The 23,526-nt window shown below is 36.4% G+C and overlaps 2 long non-coding RNA genes across 2 annotated transcripts; both read right to left on the bottom strand.

Moving 5' to 3' along the window:
- Window positions 1-80: 80 nt before the first annotated feature.
- LOC139953063 (uncharacterized) lies at window positions 81-5,666 on the bottom strand. Its single transcript, XR_011787935.1, has 3 exons — window positions 5,527-5,666; window positions 3,766-3,853; window positions 81-2,484 (listed from the first exon to the last, which is right to left on the bottom strand). It is a non-coding gene; the product is annotated as an uncharacterized lncRNA (long non-coding RNA).
- Window positions 5,667-15,440: 9,774 nt separating this feature from the next.
- On the bottom strand, window positions 15,441-22,965 carry LOC139953024 (uncharacterized). The gene is made up of 3 exons (XR_011787929.1): window positions 22,834-22,965; window positions 21,470-21,557; window positions 15,441-17,320 (listed from the first exon to the last, which is right to left on the bottom strand). It is a non-coding gene; the product is annotated as an uncharacterized lncRNA (long non-coding RNA).
- Window positions 22,966-23,526: the final 561 nt, after the last annotated feature.

Raw genomic sequence — 23,526 nt, forward strand, 5'->3', positions numbered from 1 at the left:
TATAGTGTAAATGATCCTTCTGTTCGACTGTTTTTTATTGTGTTACTGGTATTTGTTCATTGATAAAGATTAATTAACGGTAAAAGAATCTTTAAAAATGGGAAACAAACATGTGCCCATTATATCTTAATTTTTATAATTTTCTTAAATGGCGATGGGGTATGGACCTTATTCCGCTGGCCGAAATAATTAATTCAGAATAAATAAATATTGTCAACAGAGGGCGCTATTTAATTAAATTAGTCTTGTTTCAAGCCACAAGAGGGCGCACTCTTCCGCGTGTATATTATCAGGCGGTTATAACTATGCGCCTGCACATACGTCACATTTTCGTTCTAATCTTCATCAGGTCAAAAAATTTTCAGCACCGACTCGGAGACGCCACAGCCTAGCGGATAAGGACACGGACTCTGGAGGACAACATTGCGGGTTCGAGCCCCGCTCAGGACACCATCAGCTGGACAAGAAGAAGACACGCTCACCAGAGGAACACCCACGGACCCGGCACCACGACGAGGAGGCAACATGGCGGCGATACACAAGAGGGAGGCGTGGACCCGGAGAGAGAGAGAGAGGGGTGGTGGTGGTGGACCCCCCAGGAAAGTGGAGACGAGAATTTTTTTTTTTTAATTAAATTTTATTTATTTTTAATTAAAAAAAAAAAAAAAAATTGAAAATTAGTGGACTTTTGATTTTCTAAAATCGTCTGAAACGCACGCTCGTTAATTTTTGTCATTTTCCATTAAAAAAAATCAAAAATTGTAAAAACTTACAAAATTCACCACTAATTTTTTTTTTTTTGGTATTTCATTTTCTTAAAATTGCCTGAAACGCATGCTCGTTAATTTTTATTTGATTTTTTTTTTTTTTGCCTAAAAAACTCTAAAAATCAGTGAAAATGACAAAAATTGAGCGTCAAAACCTTCCAAACACCCTTAAAACAGTGCGGAATACACTCCAGAGTTACTCCAGAGTGTCAAATTAACATTCTACATGAAATACTCATTCTGGTGACAAAAATGTTCACAGGAAAATGTCTATTACAATAAATAATTGCTTATAACTCTAAAACGGCACTTAGCATAAATTGTACATGTAGTTACTACATACTCTTCTATACAACAATTTATAAGCACAGAACACACGTTCGTGACTTCTACCCTTTAAACTTCTTATTTTTTAGGATAACAGAAAGTACGCTCCGCTTAACTGTTAATTCCGAAGCTGTCGTATTTGATAAGCTTGTTTAAAAGGCCCATTTTACACAAAATAACATTGATAACAAGTGAGTATCAAACACCAGTATGAGGAAATTAGTCTGGTACCTACATTAATACTGTGTGTTGTATAAGCACTAAGAGACAGGGAGCCATACTTCAAAGACTGTTGCTTAAAATTGTATGGAAGCTTATAAAGACCATCTGCATGTCAAGTTTTCAAGTTAAATACATCAAAGAAATACAAAAAAAATTAGATAACTCTGTATTTTGGGATTCTCATTGATTTATGGTATCTAGTTTTCAAGATAAAATGGTGGAAAGATACAATACATTTTTTTTCAGTACTAAGCATAAAACTTTATGGAAATGCAGATGTTCACTCTAAGTTTCCATACATTTGGTTTCTGTTAAAACAAAAGGCCCTGCTCGGCACGTACTATGTTTTGCATATAAATATCATCACGTGTGATACAAATACAACCAATTAACCACATATAAAAACCAAACTAGCTATTTAAAACATGTTTCAACTCTTTTTGACTTGTGTAAAAGTTATTGTAAAACATCGAGTGCATGATTTTTCACTATTTGCCTTGTATTAAGTAAACAGTGTTTAGTTGTAGCTAGTAGCCCCTTACTTTCTGTATTTCATGGATTCACGCCTGATGCTTCATACTTGTAAGGGCAAGGCGGCTTTTTCTCAGTAAAACGCAAGAGTGTGAGGGAAAACTGAAAATTACAAGAACATTTTAATGGGCACCAAGGCAATGACCAAGACCGAGTGCATGGCGACATTTGTGGCGTAAATTTTCTCTGCAAAGTATCAGGCCTGATGATTCGAAAGGAACTACAAAATGTACACGACAATATTCAGCTAAGTTTTTACTTCATAACAAAAACAACCAGAGGACTGTATGTGGTAAAGATCTGTTTACGCAGAACACTTTACTTTGAATTAAATTCGCTGTTGAAATAAATATCAACTTTGTTTATTAAGTTGTAAACGGTAAAGACTGATGTCTGAGTGGTTTTATAAGAGTCCATGTAAACAGATCTTTTTACAATAATTAATACTCACTAAGTGAGACGTACCTTAGTATCTTAGTATTGAATGAATCACAAAGTTGAAGAGAATTAGCTTGAAACGGTGAGAAGATGACGTATTTGAAAGACACAGCATCTCAGAGGCAGCATCTCACAGGCTCTCATCAGTCTTAAAGCTGGCGCATCTCTCATACCAATGCTTTTCATCATCCTGAGTGTTCTACAAACAAAAAGTCAAAGGACAACATTAATGATTGAATTACTTGTCAAGAGGAAAACAGTTACATATTGTATACAAGTAATTCAATTTGTAGAAGTGGCTGATGATTGGTGGTGGATCCAGATTGGAAGAAAAGTGTTGTACATCCCACGGGGTAATCATATTGGGGACGGGTCTAGAAATTGGTGTGCATCTCGAGAAGAAAACGATTTATATCCAAAGTACTGTGAAGCAATAAACCGGGTATGCATTTCAATTTACATACTTAAGTAGAATGGGTATCGGTAACATGTTGGGGTGGGTCCTTAATGGCAGACAAGGGGATGCATGTTGCTGGTTGATGCAGATTTGAAATAGAAGGGGTAACATGTTGGGGGCGGGTCCTTAATGGCAGACAAGGGGATGCATGTTTCTGGTTGATACAGATTTGAAATAGAAAGGGGTAACATGTTGGGGGCGGGTCCTTAATGGCAGACAAGGGGATGCATGTTTCTGGTTGATACAGATTTGAAATAGAAAGGGGTAACATGTTGGGGGTGGGTCCTGAATGACAGACAACGGGTGTATTATGTTACTGGTTGATACAGATTTAAAGTTGGGTGGGTCCTGATTGTTAGACAAGGGGATGGAAGTTGCTGGTTTAATATATATTTGGTTTGTGGAAACACCATGTGTGTATCTACTTGCCAGGTAGAGTTAGGGAACTGTCTTGCTTTATTCTACTGCCGTGGAGTAGAAAATCGGAGGTTCGGGAGACTTCTCAGTTCTGAAAAGAACTGTCCTGCTTATAACTATTACCAGGGCGGATGGTATAGAAATTTGACTGGACTGCTACTTTAGCTTATAGGATCGTAATAACTGTACTGCCGCGGAGTCAGTTCGGAATTGGTCTCAACGTTTCGACTAGCTTGCTCTAGTCATCGTCAGGAGACTGAAGAGGTAGAGGGGAGTGGGCTTATTTATTGGGGTTCAGTTTCTGGTTGATACAGATTTAAAGTTGGGTTGGTCCTGAATGACAGAAAAGGGGGTGCATGTTTCTGGTTGATAGAGATTTGAAATAGAAGGGGGCAACTGCCCTCCCATATCTGGACAAAACAGTGGGGAAAGTTTGCCCACAGCAAGAAGGGGGAAAATGGACAAAGAAAGAAAAAAATTGTTTGTTTTTTATTATTTTGTGTAACATGATGGGCAAATCAACCCCCACTCCACTCCCCCCACCCCCCCCCAAAAAAAAAAGGTGGTACATACTATTTGGGGTTGAAGAAATTACATTAGACGTACCTTAAAATCCTAAGAGCAAACAAATAGCCAAGCTCAACTGAAGTAACTCAAGGCGCATCTTCAAAGGCTTGTCATCATCTTGAGTGTTCTATAAACAAAACAAATGCATGAATTACATTTTAATCAATCAGGAAAATATATATCAAATGTTTGGGGTCATCACAATTTATTTATTGGTCAATAAAAATAGGGGTAAATAAGGTTGCCCCGTCCCTTTAGTATTTTCTTGCAATGTGTCAGGTTTTTGTTTTGGGATTTTTTTTTTTTTTTTGAGGGGGGGGGGGGTAGGGGCGTCTGGGAGTGATACAGAAAAAGTAAAAGGGGTAATGGTTTGAGGTTGGCCTTGAATCGCAATAAGTGGGAATGATTATAATCATTTGAACTAAAAAGCCCATCAGAGCTCTTATTTTACACTGGACTACTGGAGTGGCACAAGTCCAAAATCAGGAAAGTCCACAATAAACCAGCGGTTCAAATGTTGAGGAAGTTGCTATATTTTTTTATGTTATTTTCAAAAGGTGATGCCAGCTTAAGGATAAAGATGGTGATTGAATTGAGATTGAATTAACAATGTGCAATTTATTTTTTTGCCCACCCATTCCTAAAGCTCACTGGACTGCGTACAACAACAAAGAGCACATTTTCTATTGCCTATAACATTTGTGAGATCCGGTTTTGAAAAAGAATTGTGTGCAACCTCTACATCCCATAATTGGAAGATTGCCTGCAGTATAAATCTAGATTCAGATCCATTCCAGAAAATCATTGTATAAAAACATAGGAGGAATTACATCTCATCTTCCCCTTCTTAGCTTCTTCCTTTCTTGTGCCGCTTCATGAAGATTACCGCATTGTGGCTAGGCGCACATGTGAAACCAAGAGACCGTAAGCCAAATCAGGTGCAATTATATATTATACATGGTGCAAGTCAAAACTGGCCAGTAAGGTTACTAACTACGTGATCTTGAATGAATGTGTACACAAAGTATCGGTATCTGTCAAATACTGCCACAAACCCCTCACATGATAAATTGCAGGTGTGGTATGGCAAGTGGACATAAATTAGTGGTGAGCTCCGCTCATGAAAGTGGTCATTTTGTCTTGAATGAGTCTGTAAGGTTGAGGTTCATGAAGACAACACAGTTAGTGTGACAGCGGAATGGAAATTCAGAATAGTGCTATGACCTAGGAGCATAAAGTTCCCCTAGATAAAGTACATGTTAGAAAAGAGTTGATAGGTCAAGCAACTCACACTATCTAGCTGTATCTGTCAAATACTGCAACAAACTCCTCACGGGATGTAAGTCATTTGGATTGTATCTAGCCTAGTCTTAAACGAGTCTATTGAAGGAGCTTCTCTTATACATACTGATAGGCGGTTCCATTCAACGAGTGTTCTTGAAACAAAGGAACATTTGTAGCACTAGCAGTCCTTATAAACTATTGGTTGAACTTTGAAGGGTACGGGTGGGTGAACGAAATTGATGAAGATTTCCTAGTGAGAGTTTGGTTTCCCTGTGGTTTGGGTTGATACTGGTCCGTGTTGATAGCAACTTACACTACTTCTTAAGCCCTCGCGAGTAAACACTCAGGCGTTGATGACCTGTTTTACAGGCATTAGTGATCATAGACACACTGACACTGTGACAGTCATGACAGTGACACTGACAGCTGAGTGAGTGCTTGATTTGGGAAATTGTTTCCTAACATAACATAGCAGGAAAAGTAACTTACAATCGATTAATAGTAACTGTAACTAACCTTGAGTGTATAGGGTGATACTCCGGGTTCGATCAACAGCTTTTATTTGACGAGGAATCTTTTGGTCATGTAAAAAACAGTGTTTGAAGTGTTCAAGTTGCAACCAGTTTTTAACCACGTGCGTAACGCCATGTTGACACTGTTGATCAATACTGTCTAAAAAATAACTAGAGAGGGCGCACTCCACGACAGCTCCAAAAAATCATCCATTGTATTTTACGTTCGGACCCTATGATTTTTCATCCAAAAACTTCAGGCAAAATGTCTCCTTAAAGACCATCCATAGGATTCATGTAAATGTGGCTGTTCGACAGAGGCTGACCGCAGATACCAAGGTATGTTTTAGGGTGATATATTGAGAAACACGCATTTCCCGATACTTTTATGTTTGCATAATTTGCACTATGGGCCTCGAGACACGACGACCACATGGGCACCGTACAGCAATGCTTTGATACGGGTGAGCGCGCTCATTGAAGTCACCACGGACGCCATTTTGAAACACCCAAAACTGCATAATAATGTGCATACAATCCTGTTTAGCCGAGATTATTTAGCAAAATGCCTGCTTGTTCGGAAATTACAGGTTTGTGAATAACTTATACTTCCAGATTTGTGAATAACTGATATTTTGTTTGCAGGTTCGTTTTCTTAACAGGTAAATAACGTATACTTCTTTTTGCAGGTTTTATAACCCACTCTGGGCTTTTGTATTCAAACTTTGTAAATAACTGATCAATTTTGGTTTGCAGGTTTATAAATCCCATTCTAGGTTGGTAAATAACTGATAAATTTTATTTTATTTTTTATTCCAGATTTGTAAATAACTGATAACTTTTGTTTCCAGTCTCTTTTTCTTTACAGGTTTGTAAATAACTTATACTTTTTATTTTATTTTTTGTTTCAGATTTATAAATAACTGATAAATTTTGTTTCCAATTTCTTTTTCTTTACAGGGTTGTAAATAACTTATACTTTTTAATTTATGTTTTTATTCCAGATTTGTAAATAACTGATACATTTTGTTTCCAGTTTCTTCTTCTTTACAGGTTTGTAAATAATGTATACTTTTTATTTTATGTTTTCATTACAGGTTTGTAAATAACTGAACAATTTTGTTTCCAGTTTCTTCTTCTTTGCAGGTTTGTAAATAACTTATACTTTTTATTTTATGTTTTTATTACAGATTTGTAAATAACTGATAAATTTTGTTTCCGGTTTCTTTTGTCTTTACAGGTTTGTAAATAACTTATACTTTTTATTTTATTTTTTTATTACAGATTTGTAAATAACTGATAAATTTTGTTTCCAGTTTCTTTTTTTTACAGGTTTGTAAATAATGTATACTTTTCTTATTTATTTTTTTTATTACGGATTTGTAAATAACTGATAACTTTTGTTTCCAGTTTCTTTTTCTTTACAGGTTTGTAAATAACTTACACTTTTTATTTTATGTTTTATTACAGATTTGTAAATAACTGATAAATTTTGTTTCCAGTTTCTTTTTTTTACAGGTTTGTAAATAATGTATACTTTTTTTTTTTTTTTTATTATTACAGATTTGTAAATAACTGATCAATTTTGTTTCCAGTTTCTTTAGCTTTACAGGTTTGTTAATTTTTTATTCAAGTTTGTAAATAATTGATAAACTTTGTTTCTAGCTTCTTTTTCTTGACAGGTTTGTAAATAACTTTACTTTTTGTTTTATGTTTTATTCCAGATTTGTAAATAACTGATCAATTTTGTTTCCAGTTTCTTTAGCTTTACAAGGTTGTAAATAACTTTTACTTTTTGTTTTATTTTTCATCAAGATTTGTAAATAACTGATAAATTTTGTTTCCAGTTTCTTTTTCTTTACAGGTTTGTAAATAACTTTACTTGTTATTTTATGTTTTATTCCAGATTTTGTAAATAACTGATCAATTTTGTTTCCATTTTTTTTTTCTTTACAGGTTTGTAAATAACTTATACTTTTTATCTATTTTATTACAGATTTGTAAATAACTTATACTTTTTATTTATTTTATTACAGATTTGTAAATAACTGATATATTTTGTTTCCAGTTTCTTTTTCTTTGCAGGTTTGTAAATAACTTATACTTTTTATTTTATTTTATTTAATTTTTACAGATTTGTAAATAACTGATACATTTTGTTTCCAGTTTCTTTTTCTTTACAGGTTTGTAAATAACTTATACTTTTTATTTTATTTTATTTTATTTTTACAGGTTTGTAAATAACTTATACTTTTTATTTTATGTTTTATTCCAGATTTGTAAATAACTGATAAATTTTGTTTCCAGTTTCTTTTTCTTTACAGGTTTGTTAATTTTTTATTCAAGATTTGTAAATAACTGATAAATTTTGTTTCCAGTTTCTTTTTCTTTACAGGTTTGTAAATAACTTTACTTTTTATTATATGTTTTATTCCAGATTTTGTAAATAACTGATCAATTTTGTTTCCAGTTTCTTTTTCTTTACAGGTTTGTAAATAACTTATACTTTTTATTTAATTTTTACAGATTTGTAAATAACTGATACATTTTGTTTCCAGTTTCTTTTTCTTTACAGGTTTGTAAATAACTTATACTTTTTATTTTATTTTATTTTATTTTTACAGGTTTGTAAATAACTTATACTTTTTATTTTATGTTTTATTCCAGATTTGTAAATAACTGATAAATTTTGTTTCCAGTTTCTTTTTCTTTACAGGTTTGTAAATAACTTTACTTTTTATTATATGTTTTATTCCAGATTTTGTAAATAACTGATAAATTTTGTTTCCAGTTTCTTTTTCTTTACAGGTTTGTAAATAACTTATACTTTTTATTTATTTTATTACAGATTTGTAAATAACTGATAAATTTTGTTTCCAGTTTCTTTTTTTTTAACAGGTTTGTAAATAACTTTACTTTTTATTTTATGTTTATTTACAGATTTGTAAATAACTGATAAATTTTGTTTCTAGTTTCTTATTCTTTACAGGTTTGTAAATAACTTATACTTTTTTTTCTTCTTTTTTATTACAGATTTGTAAATAACTGATAAATTTTGTTTCCAGTTTCTTTTTCTTAGCAGGTTTGTAAATAACTTTACTTCTTATTTTATGTTTTATTACAGATTTGTAATTAACTGATAAATTTTGTTTCCAGTTTCTTTTTCTCTACAGGTTTGTAAATAACTTATACTTTTTATTTTATGTTTTATTACAGACTTGTAAATAACTGATAAAGTTTGTTTCCAGTTTCTTTTTTTTTTTACAGGTTTGTAAATAACTTATACTTTTTGTTTTGCAGGTTTTATTTATATTTTTTACGAGTTTGTAATAACTTGGCAGGTTTTGTACCATCCCCCCTTTTTTTTTGGGGGGGGGGTACAGGTTTGTATAAATAACTTTTTAGCATGTTTAATACTGACCATCGTTTGTCCAAACCACTTACTCCCATTGGTTCATAGCCACTGGTCTTAATAATAATATACAAACTGATGCAGTTTGTCCCTATATTTGTGTTCTGGGTGCAAGTCTGTGCATAGAGTAAGGAACACTGTCAAGTCCTAGCCATTGGTGACGGCCTCCCTGTTTTGTTAATATTTTGTAACACCTCACTATTCCCTTAATTTGTCAAAATGCTTACATATAATTGCCCTTAACATTTCCTTGGTGTATAAACTCAGTGCTGTCTTTTCTCGTTTTGTTTCTAGGATTCTAGTGGACAGTACATCGATGAACTGGCATTCGAGTTGGATCATCACTGTAGTCATGGAGACTCACTCTGAACAGAGTGGCATATTGACCTATAAAGTATAGACATTTCTTGCCAAACGAGTTGAACAACTTTGGAAAGCCATAAATGCAAATTAAAAACAGATCTAGTCGTCATTTGTTGAAATGTTATAGTAAATATTCAAAAATATGTGGAATTTGTTGGAAACAAATCATAAAGAGATATTTCAACCCATGAATCTTGACAGAAAATGCTAAATTTTCCCCACAGTTTTTAATTTAAATGTTTAAACAAAATTGATTGTTTTGCTTATTGTTTAGCTGTCCATGCCAACCGGTAGGTGCACTTTGCTAATCAACAATGGAAAGATCTATAATAAAAATGTGTGGAAATTCACTAAACTGCACAATCACACCTCTGAATATATGAGACTAAAAAAGTATGTGTAAATTGGTCCCTGGGGGGGGGTATGCACAACAATGCTCAACATTTAATTGATTAAAGATTCAAATAAATGTAGGTTGATTGTATATTTCATTTATTATTGTGTTTACAGAGAGAACATTCTTTTTAAATAAACGGTTAGCATCTATTCAATTAAAAAGTGCCTCCATCTTCAAAATTTATCATAGGGGTACTGTCAGATGATAAACAACAAAAGTAGATCGATTTTAGTAGATATATTTTATATTTATCTTTGTGTTAACAGAAAAACAAGATTTTTTAAATAAAATTGTAAGCAAATTAAGGAGTGTCTCGAGATTCAAGTTTGTTATAGGAGTACTCTGTCAGATAAACAATAAAACCGTCTCGTGAAGATTGCCCAATGAGTAGAGCTTTGTTTTGTTATGCTAATTAGTTGCTTAAAGGCACTGGACACTATTGGTAATTACTCAAAAACAATTGTTGGCATTAAAACTTACTTGGACACGAGTAATGGGGAGCTGTTGATTATAAACCACTGTGAGAACTGGCTCCTTCTGAAGTAACGTGGCTTTTGAGAAAGGGGTAACTTCCTTACTCAAATTTTCAATTGAATAAGAGACCTCAGCTGACGTCTCGAATTCAAGTCTAATTAAACCACACGACTTGCGCGACAAGGGTATTTTTTCTTCCATTATTTCGCAATTTCAAAGAGCCTAATTTTTTCAGGTTTGTTATTTTGTGCATAATATTATGTTGAGATACACAAGTGAGCAAACTGGTCTTTGGCAATTATTACCAAATGTGCCCAGTGTCTTTAAAGCCTGGGCCAACTTTCATAGAGCCGCTTGAGCATAAAAGTAGCTTAGCACAAACTATTTATGATAACCAGAATAGGGTTATCATCCAAAATAGCATGTCGAATGTATAAGTCATCCTTGCTCCTTTTTGCTTAGCAGAAAGTTGTTAAGCAATATTTCTTGCTTAAGCAGCTCTATGATATTAAGTCCTGGGTTTGGCACGATCACATGGTGCAAAAGACACATCTTAATTCGGCCGGGTGGGCCATCGCATTCTGAAATAAACCTTGTAGGTATCAGCAGGGGATCTATACATTCACTTCACGTTGGATTTAGTTTTTCCGCCCAGATGTCATTTTGAGCATCATTCTCTAAGATATCAAAGATTATTGAGTATAACACCTGCTGCCTCTACCGGTGTTCTTGGTCGTGGCCTCTTGAGGAACCGGTCTTAGACTTGATGACAAGTCGTTAGGCGCTGCCTATTTTGTAACACATTCTGTCATTCATGCAACAATCACAGTGCGATTATACACATGCAACGGTCGTAGGTAGAGCGTGGCATCACTCACACACATATACTGAGATCGAGGATGAGCGTACCGTCCCCGTAGCTACACCGCGCTTGACAAATTACCGTCTTGACTTCAAGACTAAGTTAGTCCATGAAAAGCGCTAGAAACAGTTTGTCATACAATGCCTAATAATGGTTAGAAAGATGTTTTAAAAGTAAAGTAAAATGATCCACATAAATCAACCCCTAGGCTTCGAAATTGCGTGGTTTTTACCTTTTACTTACCAAACTAACACGGTCGGCCATTTCATGGAGTCAACAAAAATTAATTATTAACAAAAAATGGTGTGTCGTGTAAGTTTACGGCGTATAGGGAAAACCATGCAATTTTGAGGTATGTTTGCGTGAATTGCTTCTCATAGACCATCTCGACCGATAGGCAGCGGCGTGTCCCTTTAAAGGAACATTGCAGAATTGGTTTTTGTTGCTGGCATGAGTGTAAGTGCTTTATGTATCCCACCATAAATACATAAACTGACAAACTTGTAGAAGTTTGAGATCGATCGGCCATCTGGGTCACGAGAGAAAAGTGAAAAACCGATTACAAATTTTACATTGCATCGATGCCAAAATAAAATTTCATAAGCGATAAACTCCAAACGCTAAGTTAGATTATTTTCGTTTCTTGTCAATAATTATGATATTTACGACAGAAACATTTCAAGGGATGTTTTCAACTATCATCATCATTAGACCGTGTAAGTTTTATGTAAAATCTGTGATCTTCACGATTTTTGTTTCTTACCAAAATTCTGTAACGTTCCTTTAAGCATGATTGCGCAAATTCTGTTAAGCAGGAAAATGTGCGAGCTAGTCACTCATTGTAGATAAAGACATGGTTAGGTTGCCTTGTAAAGCTTATGAATCTGGGACCAATTTGCATGAAGTCTGTAAGCCCAAAAATCTTACTGAGCACAAACGAGACCCAACTTCATGTGCATACACCAGAATAAAGTTACAAGCAAAAATAGAATGTCATTGTACAATAATACAAATTTCTGCTTTTATTTTTGTTGGCAGATTAGACATTTTTAAGTAATTATGTTCTGCCTAAAGAAAGCAGTTCCATGCCATTGGGCCCAGTTAACCGACCCGAGTTAATACTGTTGTCACTCTCCTTTTGCACACTAAATATAATTTGCTAAGCAGATTTTCGTTTTTATTGCTTAGAACAGCTTTTATGATAATGAAAAAAAACAATGCTTTAGTAAATCAAACTTCAAAGAAATTAATAGTTCATAAGTCCACACAATTATTTAGGAAACCAAAGGAATTCAATCATTGTCTTCATTTCTAAAACTGCCTATAAACATTAATGAAAGTCTTAAATTTGTTGGGGGACTTAGGCCCTTTTCGTCCTAGGGCTAAACGAGATGACGGAGCCTATAGTCAAATCCCAAACCGAAGATGTGACATCGCCGCCTAGAGTGCGCCCTCTGTAGCTCAGTTTTAGGCAGGTAGTAAACATGGAAGTTTTGACGTATCTCATGCTCGATTTTTGTTCATCTAAAAACTCAGGCTAAATGGCTCCTTCAAGACCGTCCATAGGATTCATGTAACTGTGGCTGTTTATCAGAGGCTGACCGGACCTATCAAGGTATGTTATAAAGTATTATATTGAGAAACACGCATTTCCTGATACTTTTATGTTGCATGTTTGCATGTTTTGATTTAACGAGTACACAACCCTTACCGCATGATCACCGTACACCCCTGACCGGTGGTACCTGACCATTGTACGGCGGTAACCCTCTGGTCTGTGGTGGGTGATTGTACGTAGTTGTATGTGTCGTAGTAGTTGTCTCTGCTTACACTTACAGTAGTTGTTGATCCTATTTCAAGCCCAGATTCCAATCAACCAAGACCAAACAGTATTTTAAGTAGGAGTCAGCACATTATATTTTTAAAGCTTTTTTTATTATTAATATTATTATCAATACTTTGTGGGGGGGGGGGTAGAAAGCTAAATTAATGTCCAAACAACCAAAGACCAAACTTTTTACATAGGAGTGTCTACATTACTTTTTATTTTTTTTTTTTATTTTTTTTTTCGTGGTAAATTTAAGAAACTTTGGATGAAAACTTTTTAAGATTTGTTTGTGATTATAATGTCAAACTAACTTAATGGAAAAACATTTCACGCAGCTTTGGAATTTTATTGGGTTATTGTACATAAATTAGTTATTTTTTACAGTGATAAATTTTGCAATATTATTGATGAAAATCTTTTTCCTTGTTTTGTTCGAAATTTTATATTATAATTGTTTTATTTTTTTATTTGTGAAGGCCATATGATGCTTAGTGTTTTTTGGCTTTTGACGATATATATTTTATTGTTATCTGTTAATACTTGTTTCAACACAGTTATTAGAATTGTTTTTCAGTTTAGAAAAAACTTTTTTTGTGAGGACTAAGTGTAAATTTGTTGACACTCTTTTGCGAAACACCATTTTAATGTATTTTTTATTTTATTTAAATAATTATTTTGTTATTATTTTTTTCCTCCCCCTTTTTCTTGGGGAGGGGGGGGGGGTCATTCCATGCCAAGTTTAAAATAATTGTTGGTCCTGCCTCAAAAATCAAACTTTTTAATTTTTGAGATGATTTTTTCTTAAAGTTCTCTAAGAATTTGATGTCAATTTTTTTTCAGTAACACAAACTGTTGGTTGTGGCCCAAACATTAAAAGACTCATAAACTTGTGAGAATTATTTTTAAATTTTCATACAAGTTTTGAATGTTTTGACAAAGTCTTGAGAAGCAGATTTTTTCAGGTCATTTTGAACTTTGAAGTCATATTAGAATCGTTGTTGGTCGTGCCTCAATTGTTTTATTGGATTTATACACATTGGACGAGGATCATAAAATCAATCTCAATTCGGTTGAAATACAATACTTTTGAGAAACACAATTTTTTATTTTGCTCATGACTCAAACTTTTTATTGGGATTGAACTTTGTTTTGACAATAGTTTCTTTTTTTTTGCAGATCTCATATGAATCTTTGGAGTCCAAATTGCAGCATGGAATTGACAACCAACAAGAGACAAAACAACCCGGATCGGAAGAATATTAAAGGGACACCTGATATGATTCCTACATGGATAGCAACGCCTGATTCCTACATGGACAGCATTGTTTGATTCCTATATGGACAGCAATATTGGATTCATACATGAACACTCATTCTTACACGGACAGTAAAAACTTGATTACTAATAAAAACCATGGACAGCAACAGCAATTCTAATTTGTTATTCGTACGTGGGCAGCAAATCTAATTCAAACATGGACAGCAAAGTAGACAGCAATATCTGATTCCTACATGGACAGCAACATCTGGACCCAATCTGATAATGGCTCATGCTTACCAGTGGATTCTGTGCTGGTGAGCACCCTTCTTGCTTTGGGGCAAGCGCCGAACGTTCACCTCAAACTTCCGTTAATCAGGGAATGTTTTTAAGAGCAGACAGTTTATTGTTCTGGTGTATCTAAACGTAATTTTCTATGCATGAAATAACAAACCAGTGAAAATTTGAGATTGATTGGTCGTCCAAGTTGCGAGAAAATAATGGAGTTAAAAACACCCTTGTCGCACAAGTTGTGTGCTTTCAGATGCTTGAACTTGAGTGAAGAAAAGTGACCAGTGAAAACTATCATGTTTAAGTAAAACATAAGATTTTTACATTTATTTACATTAATTCAAATACCGTGGAAGTTGCCTACTATCCAAAAGGTACAAGTAATGTAATATACAAACAACTGATGATTTTCTGGTAAAAGCTTATCACTACAGTAGCAACTATTTTCTTTAATAGTGATAATTTAAGTTATTTAAAAAGATTCATGTTATTTATAATAGTTATGTAAATAAAATGGTCAACAATTATAATGTAAATGGTCCCTCTGTTCGACTGTTTTTTATTCTGTCTTACTGGTGTTTGTTCATTGATAAAATATAATTAACGGTAAATGGCGATGGGGTATTCCGCTAGCCGAAATAATTAAGAATAAATAAATGATGTCAACAGAGGGCGCTAATTAATTAAATTAGTCTTGTTTCAAGCCACAAGAGGGCGCACTCTTCCACCTGTATATTATCAGGCGGTAATAACTATGCGCCTGCACATACGTCACATTTTCGTTCTAATCTTCATCAGGTCAAAAAATTTTCAGCACCAACTCGGAGACGCCACAGCCTAGCGGATAAGGACACGGACTCTGGAGGACAACATTGCGGGTTCGAGCCCCGCTCAGGACATCATCAGCTGGACAAGAAGAAGACACGCTCACCAGAGGAACACCCACGGACCCTGCACCACGACGAGGAGGCAACATGGCGGCGATACACAAGAGGGAGGCGTGGACCCGGAGAGAGAGAGAGAGAGAGAGAGAGAGGGGTGGTGGTGGTGGACCCCCCAGGAAAGTGGAGACGAGAAATTTTTTTTTTAATTAAATTTTATTTATTTTTAATTAAAAAAAAAAAAAAAAATTGAAAATTAGTGGACTTTTGATTTTTTAAAATCGTCTGAAACGCACGCTCGTTAATTTTTGTCATTTTCCATTAAAAAAAATCCAAAATTGTAAAAATTTACAAAATTCACCACTAATTTTTTTTTTTTGGTATTTCATTTTCTTAAAATCGCCTGAAACGCATGCTCGTTAATTTTTATTTGAACTTTTTTTTTTGGGCCTAAAAAACTCTAAAAATCTGTGAAATTGAAACAAATTGAGCGTCAAAACCTTCCAAACACCCTTAAAACAGTGCGGGATACATTCCTGAGTTACTCAAGAGTGTCCTATTAACATTCTACATGAAATACGCATTCTGGTGACAAAAACACTCACAGAAAAGTGTCTATTTTAATAAATAATTGCTTACATAAACTCTTAGCAGCACTTAATGTGTTGGTGCTATACTCTTATTTACAATAACTTAATTGCACAGAGCACACGTTCGTGTATTCTAACCTTCAAACTTCATTTTTTTTAGTGTAACAGATAGTATGCTACGTATAACTATGAATTGGGAAGCTGTCTTGTTTAAAAAGGGCCTTTTCCACACAAAATAACCTTGAATTCAAGTGTTATATTAAGTATATCAACCACGAGTATGATAAAATTAGTCTGGTACCTACATTAAGAGTTGTGTTGTGTAAGCACTAAGACACGGGGCGCTAGACTTCAAGAACTATTGCTAAAAAATGTATGGAAGCTTAAGAAGACCATCTGCATGCCAAGTTTCCAAGTTAAATACATCCAAAAAATATAAAATAATTAGATAACTCTGTATTTAAGGGTTCTTATGGTTTTGTGGAATCTACTCTTCAAGATAAAATGGTGGAAAGACACAATACAGAGCTTTCAGTACTAATCACAAAACTTTATGGAAATGCAGATGTTCACTCTAAGTCTCCATACATTTGCATTCTGTTTAAAACTAGAGGCCCTGCTCGGTTTAAACAATGTTTGCAGATAAATATCATCACGTGTGATACAAATACATCCAATTACCCACATATAAAACCAAACTAGGCATTTAAACCATGTTTTAACTGTCTGTGACCTGTGTAAAAGTTATGTTTACACTATTAGTATACGTACAATGAGATTGCATGATTTTTCACTTTGTATTCAGTAAAAAGTGTTAAGCCGTAGCTAGTAGCCCTTTGATTTCTGCATTTCAGTACCCATGATTCAAGCCTGATGCTTCATTCTTGTTAGGGCAGGGCAGCTTTTGCTCAGTAAACCTCTATTAGTGAGGGAAAATTGCTTATACCAGAACATGTCAATGGGCACCGAGACAATGACCAAGACCGAGTGCATGGCGACAATTGCTGCGTTATTTGTCTCAACAAAGTATCAGGCCTGATGATTCAAAGGAATTGCAAAATGTACATGACAATATTCAGCAAAGTTTTTACCTTACAACAAAAACAGCCATAGGAATATACATGGTAAAGATCTGTTTACGCAGAACACTTTGCTTTGAATTAAATTGATCGCTTTTGAAATAAATATCAACTTTGTTTATCAAGTTGCAAACAGTAAAGACTGATGTCTGTGTCGTTTTATCAGAGTCCATGTATTAAACAGATCTTTTTACAATAGTTAAAACTCACTACATGAGACGTACCTTAATATCTTAGTATTGAATGAATCACAAAGTTGAACAAAATTAACTTGAGGCGGTGAGAAGATGCAGCATCTCATAGGCTCTCTTCAGTCAAGCTGGCGCATCTTTCATACCAAGGCTTGTCGTCATCTTGAGTGTTCTATAAACAAAAAATCAAAGAACCAATTTAATGCATGAATGACATGTCAAGAGGAAAGCAGTTGCAAATTGTATGCAATCCCAAAGGGTGATCCCAAAGGGTGTGTTACACCCCAAGGGGTGATCATATTGGGGACCGTTCTAGACTAAAAGACAATTGACGTGCATCTCTACATGCGTCATCTATAACCAAACCCTGTATATCAATAAGTACTGTGAAGCAGCCACTCTCTAGTGTGGTCTCATCTACTTCTATCAGCCAAGGGATACCATAATTGGTGGTTTAAACAGCATTATTGCAGAAGTACAAGCGGTAATAATATTGGTGACGGGTCTAGAAAAACAGAGAAAGTGTTTTCCACTTTTGGCAGTGATACAGATTTGTACAAGAGGTACAGTATCAAAATTGGGGACAGGTTGAAGAACAAAAGGCAAGTAGAAACATATTTAAAGTCCCCCCCCCCACCCTCTCTAGTCATGTATACCCCAGTCAATGAGCTATAGGCAGATCATTGTACCCTCATATCTAGCTGAAATGTCTTGAAAAGTTAAATAGAAACTTTGCTTTTGGTCTGACAATGAGGTCAGTTTTGGCATGTATGTATTAAACTAAAACTAAAATGCCTAGTTCACTATAATCAACATTTTCATAAGCGTACATGATCCAGTGGTATACAGCGATTCGTCCTGCAGGGTTTTAAAGTGCGCTTTGTCACTTTGTTGTAACGTAGTTTAAAGTTGTTTAAGAGTGGGTTGTAATGGCTTCTTTAAAGGTCTTATTGTCCCTGATAGATATGATGTCTGTGATGGTAATGAGTCGTATAAACCATACGCTGGAAAGGGATGCGGAGTTTAATGCCCACCACCGTACACTTTCATTTTCTAAAAAGGTTTTGAATTTAAAACTTATAAATGTAGCTCCCCCATGGCCTTTTGCACCATTATAAGATGCATTGTTTTGTTGCTTGGTCTGACCTTTTAGAAAGTCAGACAAAGTATGTCTTACAAGGAAATGATGGCATATAATCCTTTGTAACATATTGGGGTTGGGTCCTTAATAACAGACAAGGGGTGCATGTTTCTGGTTGATACAGATTTGAAGTAGAAGGGGTAACATGTTGGGGGTGGGTCCTTAATAACAGACAAGGGGTGCATGTTTCTGGTTGATACAGATTTGAAGTAGAAGGGGTAACATGTTGGGGGTGGGTCCATAATAACAGACAAGGGGTGCATGTTTCTGGTTGATACAGATTTGAAGTAGAAGGAGTAACATGTTGGGGGCGGGTCCTGAATGGCAGAGAAGGGGTGCATGTTTCTGGTTGATACAGATTTGAAATAGAAGGGGAAAAATGTAGGGGGTGGGTCCTTAATAACAGACAAGGGGGTGCATGTTTTTGGTTGATACAGATTTGAATAGAAGGGGTAACATGTTGGGGGCGGGTCCTGAATGGCAGACAAGGGGGTGCAAGTTTCTGGTTAATACAGATTTGAAGTAGAAGGGGTAACATGTTGGGGGCGGGTCCTGAATGGCAGACAAGGGGGCGCATGTTTCTGGTTGATACATATTTGAAGTAGAAGGGGTAACATGTTCAGGGCGGGTCCTGAATGGCAGACAAGGGGGTTGCATGTTTCTGGTTGATACAGATTTGAAATAGAAGGGGTAACGTGTTGGGGGCGGGTCCTGAATGGGGAGATAGAGGGTGCATGTTTCTGGTTGATACAGATTTGAAGTAGAAGGGGTAACATGTTGGGGGCGGGTCCTGAATGGCAGACAAGGGGGTGCAAGTTTCTGGTTAATACAGATTTGAAGTAGAAGGGGTAACATGTTGGGGGCAGGTCCTGAATGGCAGACAAGGGGGCGCATGTTTCTGGTTGATACATATTTGAAATAGAAGAGGTAACTTGTTGGGAGCGGGTCCTGAATGGCAGACAAGGGGGTTGCATGTTTCTGGTTGATACATTATTTGAAGTAGAAGGGGTAATATGTTGGGGGTTTGTCCTGAATGGCAGACAAGGGGGTTGCATGTTTCTGGTTGATACAGATTTGAAATAGAAGGGGTAACGTGTTGGGGGCGGGTCCTGAATGGGGAGATAGGGGGTGCATGTTTCTGGTTGATACAGATGTGAAGTAGAAGGGGTAACATGTTGGGGGCGGGTCCTGAATGGCAGACAAGGGGATGCAAGTTTTGGGTTGATACAGATTTGAAATAGAAGGGGTAACATGTTGGGGGCGGGTCCTGTGTGGCAGACAAGGGGGTGCATGTTTCTGGTTGATACAGATTGAAGTAGAAGGGGTAACATGTTGGGGGCGGGTCCTGAATGGCAGACAAGGGGATGCAAGTTTTGGGTTGATACAGATTTGAAATAGAAGGGGTAACATGTTGGGGGCGGGTCCTGTGTGGCAGACAAGGGGTTGCATGTTTCTGGTTGATACAGATTTGAAATAGAAGGGGTAACGTGTTGGGGGCGGGTCCTGAATGGGGAGATAGGGGGTGCATGTTTCTGGTTGATACAGATTTGAAGTAGAAGGGGTAACATGTTGGGGGCGGGTCCTGAATGGCAGACAAGGGGATGCAAGTTTTGGGTTGATACAGATTTGAAATAGAAGGGGTAATATGTTGGGGGCGGGTCCTGTGTGGCAGACAAGGGGGTGCATGTTTCTGGTTGATACAGATTTGAAGTAGAAGGGGTAACATGTTGGGGGCGGGTCCTGAATGGCAGACAAGGGGATGCAAGTTTTGGGTTGATACAGATTTGAAATAGAAGGGGTAATATGTTGGGGGCGGGTCCTGTGTGGCAGACAAGGGGGTGCATGTTTCTGGTTGATACAGATTTGAAGTAGAAGGGGTAACTTGTTAGGGGCGGGTCCTGAATGGCAGACAAAGGGGGCCATTCAAGACCCTACCCCAACATTTTACCCCTTCTACTTGAAATCTGTATCAACCCAAACAGTTTTGGGTTGATACAGATTTTAAAGATGCTATGTCAGATTTGTGGCCGATTTGACACAAAAATTTTAATTTAGTTTTGATGGGGTCAAGAAAGTTACAAGTTTTCATTTGATCATTGCTCGAAAAAGTCTGCCAATTGTTAGTAGCAGTGAAATAAAGTGCTCAAAATTAAATTTTGTCATGGTTCCTGACCTTTAAAAGTAACAGTTAATTTTTGTCCTTAGGGCGGGTGATACTCTTTGAAACACCATTCACTCAAAAAAAATCTATTTTTTAATGTTTGGGGCAAAAAATCTGACATAGCATAGAAGGGGGTAACATTTTGGGGGTGGGTCCTAAATAGCAGATAAGGGGTGCATGTTTTGGGTTGATACAGATTTGAAATAAAAGGGATAACATTTTAGGGGTGGGTCCCAAATAGCAGAAAAGGGGTGCATGTTTCTGGTTGATACAGATTTGAAATAGAAGGGGGGTAACATGTTGGGGGCGGGTCCTGAATGGCAGACAAGGGGGTGCATGTTTCTGGTTGGTGACCCAGTCAGTCCCACGCATGGGCGTTTAAATCAACCATTAATACAACCAAATTGCTAAGCATGAACAAATCTTACTGAGCATAAACAGGGCCCAATTCCATAGAATTTCTAAGCACAAAAAAAAAAGCGACACACAAATAGTGTGTATAGAATATAATTACCAGCAAAATACCATGGCACATGTTTATCCTGCTTTTATTTGCTAAGCAGAAAATATTGAATAAGTACTAATTCTGCTTACAGAAATCAGTTCCTTGAAATTGGGCCTAGTTAACCAGCCAAAACTCCATAAAAGTTACACTGTTGCCACTCACTTCAATTTATTGTAGGACACACAACAAAACACACTTGGAAAACTTGTTTCAGAATTGAATAAATTGTGGGAGTGGGCCGATGTTTAACTGCAATACATTACCTTTTTATCTGGTACCGCATTAGGAACCGGGGACCGGGGCATGCAACTGCCTTCCCAAATCTGGGCAAAACAGTGGGGAAAGTTTGCCCACAGTAAGAAGGGGGAAAATGGACAGAGAAAGCAAAAAAACTTTTGTTTTTATTATTTTGTGTTACATTTTGGGCAAATCGACCTCAACTCCACTCCCCCCCCAAAAAAAAAAAAAAGTTGGTACATACTATTTGGGGTTGAAAAAATTACATTAGACGTACCTTAATATCCTAAGAGCAAACAAATAGCCAAGCTCAACTGAAGTAACTCAAGGCGCATCTTCAAAGGCTTGTCATCATCTTGAGTGTTCTATAAATAAAAGTTAAACAAAACAAATGCATGAATTACATTTTAATCAATCAGGAAAATATACATCAAATGTTTTAGGTCATCACAATTTATTTATTGGTCAATAAAAATAGGGGTAAATAAGGTTGCCCCGTCCCTTTAGTATTTTCTTGCAATGTGTCAGGTTTTTGTTTTGGGATTTTTTTTTTTTTGTGGGGGGGGGCAGGGGCGGGGGGTAGGTAAAGTATTTGAAGAAGATGCACGTCTGGGATTGATACAGAAAAAGTGAAAGGGGTAACAGTTTGAGGTTGGTCTCACATAGGAGGAATTACATCTCATCTTCCCCTTCTTAGCTTCTTTCTTTGATGTGCCGCTTCATGAAGATTACCGCATTGTGGCTAGGCGCACACAAGAAACCATGAGACCGTAAGCCAAATCAGGTGCAATTATATATTATACATGGTGTAAGTAAAAACTGGCCAGTACGATTACTAACTACGTGATCTTGAATGAATGTGTACATAAAGTATCGGTATCTGTCAAATACTGCCACAAACCCCTCACAGGGTAAGTTGCAGGTGTGGTATGGCAAGTGGACAAAAAATAGTGGTGAGCTCCGCTCATGAAAGTGGTCATTTTGTCTTGAATGAGTCTGTAAGGTTGAGGTTCATGAAGACAACACAGTTAGTGTGACAGCGGACTGGAAATTCAGAATAGTGCTATGACCTAGGAGCATAAAGTTCCCCTAGATAAAGTACATGTTAGAAAAGAGTTGATAGGTCAAGTAGCTCACACTAATGCATCTGTCAAATACTGCAACAAACTCCTCACGGGATATAAGTCATTTGGATTGTATCTGGCCTAGTCTTAAACGAGTCTATTGAAGGAGCTTCTCTTATACATACTGATAGGCGGTTCCATTCAACGAGTGTTCTTGAAACAAAGGAACATTTGTAGCACTAGCAGTCCTTATAAACTATTGGTTGAACTTTGAAGGGTACGGGTGGGTGAACGAAATTGATGAAGATTTCCTAGTGAGAGTTTGGTTTCCCTGTGGTTTGGGTTGATACTGGTCCGTGTTGATAGCAACTTACACTACTTCTTAAGCCCTCGCGAGTAAACACTCAGGCGTTGATGACCTGTTTTACAGGCATTAGTGATCATAGACACACTGACACTGTGACAGTCATGACAGTGACACTGACAGCTTAGTGAGTGCTAGATTCGGGAAATTGTTTCCTAACATAACATAGCAGGAAAAGTAACTTACAATCGATTAATAGTAACTGTAACTAACCTTGAGTGTATAGGGTGATACTCCGGGTTCGATCAACAGCTTTTATTTGACGAGGAATCTTTTGGTCATGTAAAAAACAGTGTTTGAAGTGTTCAAGTTGCAACCAGTTTTTATCCACGTGCGTAACGCCATGTTGACTGTTGATCAATACTGTCTAAAAAATAACTAGAGAGGGCGCACTCCACGACAGCTCCAAAAAAATCGTCCATTGTATTTTACGTACGGATCCTGTGATTTTTCATCCAAAAACTTCAGGCAAAATGTCTCCTTAAAGACCATCCATAGGATTCATGTAAATGTGGCTGTTCGACAGAGGCTGACCGCAGATACCAAGGTATGTTTTAGGGTGATCTATTGAGAAACACACATTTCCTGATACTTTTATGTTTGCATAGTTTGCACTATGGGCCTCGAGACACGACGAACACATGGGCACCGTACAGCAATGCTTTGATACGGGTGAGCGCGTTCATTGAAGTCACCACGGACGCCATTTTAAAACACCCAAAACTGCATAATGTGCATACAATCCTGTTTAGCCGAGATTATTTAGCGTAATGCCTGCTTGTTCGGTAATAACAGGTTTGTAAATACCGTATACCTCCAGATTTGTGAATAACTGATATTTTGTTTGCAGGTTCGTTTTCTTAACGGTAAACACCGTATACTTCTTTGTGCAGGTTTTATATCCCA

Source organism: Asterias amurensis, chromosome 21 (assembly GCF_032118995.1).
Source record: "Asterias amurensis chromosome 21, ASM3211899v1".
Taxonomy (NCBI): Eukaryota; Metazoa; Echinodermata; class Asteroidea; order Forcipulatida; family Asteriidae; genus Asterias; species Asterias amurensis.